We start from the raw sequence: 4,482 nt of genomic DNA on the forward strand, positions 1-4,482 counted from the left end.
CAGGGGGGTTGAAACTAGATGATCATTGTGGTCCTTTTCAACCCAGACAGTTCTATGATATGATTCTTTTATTTAAGTATTGTTTGGAATTCACAGCTTGCCATAAGCAAACTCTTGGTGTCATTCTGCTGTGAAGAGCACTGATGCAACAACTGAATACAAATGGAATGTGTTATGGTGGGTTTACCTCCTGCCATAGGGCTTTAGTGAGAACAGTATGAAAATGTTATGCTACTGGGAAGACAGTGGGGCTGAGATTTTAAAGTGTTGAAATCAGAAATTTCTGACCATAAGGAGAAAAAGCACTCTTTTGAGGGATAAAGAAAATCCTTTATGGTATGGGATCCAGGGGAGATTGTTTTGATTATCAAGCAGAAAACTGAAAAGAAAACACAAGAAGAAACCATGCCAAAGAGCATGGTGGAAACTGTGGGGCTTTTAAAAATCTGGGTAAAGAAGACAACAGCAATTGGACGCTGAAGCCAAGCAAATTCAGATAAGAAATTGAAATAAAGATTCTTAAGCCCCTTCAACCACTTCTCAATCCCACTTCAATCACTGCATTCATTACTTGTGCTCTGTCCAAAAGATCTTAATCTCTTCCGTTGATATTCATTACAGTTAGCAGATGTATTCACTGAATTATTTCTTTGTGTCACCTCTGGTAATGTGTGGTACAAGGCTGAGGCTGCATGCACTAGCTCACAGCTAACAGTCTTTTTTAGGTCCCCGGTTAGCTGAAACTAAAGCTTGTTAAAAAAATCAAGGTTCTGCACAGAAATTCTTAGAACCTGAAGTTCCCAAATCCAGTTTCATATACAAGGAGTCTTCTCTTGGAGATTGGAAGGCTCCAGGAAGACCTCACTGCAACCTTCCAGTACTTGAAGGGAGCTTATAAACAGGAGAGGGCCCGACTTTGAAAACTATCTGATAGCGATAGGACAAGGGGGAATGGCTTTAAACTAAAAGAGGGGAGATTAAGGTTAGATGTCAGGAAGAAAGTCTTTTCTCAGAGAATGTTGAGGTGCTGGCACAGCTGCCCAGAGAAGCTGTGGTGCCCCATCACTGGAGGCACTCAAGGCCTGGTTGGATGGGGCCTGGGCAGCCTGAGTGAGCTGGTGGATGGCAGCCCTGCCCACAGCACGGGGTTGGGGCTGGATGGGCTTTGAGATCTCTTCCAGCACACCTCTATGATTTTACGACATCTGATAAAAAGCATTCTAGTTCTACTTGTTTCAGTGCCCTTTTTTGAAGTTTACTTTTTTTGTTTCTATATTTTAGTTGATTTTTATTCCTTTCTATTTAGGTATTAATACACATAATCTTAACTATATGCTTAGCTATACGCTGTATGTAAACTAAAACATTAACAAATCTCCCTCTTTTTCTACCAGGATGCATTATACTGCCTTGAAGCTTACAAGTTCTTGACCAAAAACTGCACTAAATTTTCCTTTCTTGATTTTTTAATGCAGTGCATGCAGCTAATATGCATAGCTGTCATCAGAACAACTTTCCAGTTCCTAGATTTAACAATAACTGATTGATATCTTATTTAAAATATTTGTGGGTGATACAAGAAGAAGAAAATTTATAGTTTCAGTCACAGTGCCGTCCAGCTTCCTGCCCATCCCTCACACTCAGCTTCCCCCTCACTGAAGCTGTGGCTCTGAAGAACCTCTTAGCTACAAAGAACAGAGCCGCAGAATGAAGAAGTGGCTACATTTTATCATTTCTATTCCTTCTGTCTCTCAATTGTAAAACATGTCAGACTGATGTAAAAAATAAAATCCAGATAGTACCATGAAAGCTATATGGCAGTTTAATAGCACTCCATAATCCCAAGTCATTTTAAAAGCAATCCATGTGACTCCAACTTCACCCCGATACAAAATGCAGCAGTGCCTGTTGGCAGAATGTGGCAATAGTTTCATAATGTATACAGCTGCATTGCATAACAGCAGAAGTTACAAAGCATGTCCCACCCTGCGAAGGAAAAGAGATAAGTGAGAAGCAGCATATCCCTTCTGCCTAGACTAACCTTTCAGCCTTACAATCTCACTCACGTGGTGGGTCGTTCTGACCTGTTGTCTTCCCAGGTACTGCTTGATCCTTGGTCTGCCTGCCCTGCCACAGCTTCCCGTGGATAAAGCCTTCCTCTAGGCAGGCTGCCTGCAGGCCCTTCTGCTCACCAGCCCATCTGCAAGGCCCCATCTCTGAATGCTCTTTTTTCACACTTCTCCATTTCCTTGGTCTGGCCATAAAGTAGTTGTTCTTCTCACAGATAAGCCATTTAGCCAAAGCCTTTGCCATGTTCAGCTCCTCTTTCATAGCCAGCATGTGCCAGCAGTGCTCAGGTTTGGGAAAAAAGCCATCAGATAGAACATTTCTTGGTTGTTACCATGATGTTGTTCAGAGGTGAGCCAGACACAAGATTTTGAACCTATCCGCACATTTGTACTATAGCGGTGTCCTAAATCTCCTCTCTGTCCTTCTCCTACCAGAGTCACCTTGCAACTACAGTTTGCCAGGGCCCACACCAGAGCTGGTTCTCTCTGTTGATCATAGAATCATAGCTCAGGTTAGAAAAGACCTTAAAGATCATCAAGTCCAACCACGACCTAACCATACTACCCTAACAGCCCTGATGGCACCACGTAACAAGGTGGGCATCATTCAGGAGCCTCATCGAGGCAGCACGTGACTCTGTACAAACCCTCTGAGGGTACTACAGAAAAATAAAAGTCAGCAATGTTTGCCTGTGAAAAAGCTATGGTTCCAACCGAGTGTGAGGTGCAGCACACCACAGATGCCAGCCCAGGGCTACTGATTTGGGTGCTCCCAATGGCAAGCGTATACCCACTGCCAGCTGTTCCTAAGTCAAATACAGAGGAAAGTTCAGACTGTGCACCACAGAAGAAAACCCAAACCAAAACCAGCGATAGCCAAGAGGTCTCATTAGGAGTTTGTGTGATCTGATAACAGTAGGAAAAGGAACTGGATTTAGCAGAACCCATGATGAACAGAAACTGTGGAGTTTCTTGAGGAACAAGACATAAATGGAAAAGGAGGATAAATATGATACCTTGTCTTGTGGCCATGTTTTCTGTTTTCTGATCCACTTTTAGAGAGTTCTCAAAGAGAGGGTAGGGTTAATCTCTTTCTACAGAAGGATGAACATGCCCATGGATGTCTCCCATTGGGACACACCAGTAAGTAGAGGAAAGGTTGTAGTTTGGGGAAACAAGAATAAATAGGTAACCTGATTTTATCAGAAAGGAGGTCAGTATGTGCAGGCCCATTCTATAGATACAACATAATGAAATGTAACTGTGACTCAAGGAGAGGAGGCAGCCAAATGTTTCTGTCCGAGTGGACATACTTAACTCTAGTATTAATTCAGATAGAAATGGGCTCTGTACTTGTACTCGCTCCATCTTAAACAACTGCAGTTTTGCAGGGATAAACCTGAATTAACTTTTGATGCACAAATTGATTCTCAGCCCCTCCAGTCCAAGCGAGCTGTGCAGCCCACGCCGCCCTGCTTTGCTGGGTGGTGGTTGCAGAGCCCGTTACTGAAGTGCCCAGCTGTCCTATGGCCTTTCCATAACAACTTGCCTTTCCGTTCTCGGCTGCCTATTTTTAGAGCTTTATCAATACCTTGCTAGGAGCGTGTTAAAGAGCTTTGCTCAGAGCCAGCTGTAATCACTTGTTTGTGTAGGAGAGCACTACAGGGCTGGTCTGCTTTACAGCAGCTCCCAATCAAATGAAACTAGCACTGTTTATTCTGCTTGCATGCCTTTTCCCTACCTTCTCTTTACTTTTCAACAGAAATTGTTGGGAAATGTTGCTTTGCATTGATTTTGTGTCATGAGGGATTGTTTCCATTTATAAAAAAAATATTTCTATATACAGTGTATCCGTTGTATAGGTTCAGCAATCTTAAATCTTAGAAGATTTTTCCATAGCCGGGATGTCAGACCACCAGGCTCACCACAGCCCGTTCTGTAAAGCTTTGGAAAAAGCTGTAGAAGAGAGTGAACTACAAACTTTATAAACTCTGACAATTTGAAGAACAAACCATGCATGAGGTGAGATAGAGCCCAGGGGTGGGCAGCTGCAGGTGTCTGAGTAACTTCCAGAGGCTCCCGAATCTTCAGTTGTACCTTCAAATGTCTTATGTGGCACTGGATAATAAGAATTCTCAAAATGAGGCGTCTGTTACAACACCACAATATTATATGTTGTTTCCTTGGTAATTATATACTTGGTAATAGTGTTTCTATTTGATTCATTGGCCATTTTTGCCACCACAACATGCTGACATGCATGACAGTTTATGAAATATTGTATGCAAACATGATGTAATTTTAGGTTGTTTATGTACTGTTATATCCTAACCTTGCCTTTGTATTGGAAGTGTTTAACTTAGAAGACTTTGCAAGGAGCAAAAAGCTGTTGCTGGTCTTTTTTTTTTTTTTT

The sequence above is a fragment of the Meleagris gallopavo genome, chromosome 1, assembly GCF_000146605.3.
Source record: "Meleagris gallopavo isolate NT-WF06-2002-E0010 breed Aviagen turkey brand Nicholas breeding stock chromosome 1, Turkey_5.1, whole genome shotgun sequence".
Lineage (NCBI taxonomy): Eukaryota > Metazoa > Chordata > Aves > Galliformes > Phasianidae > Meleagris > Meleagris gallopavo.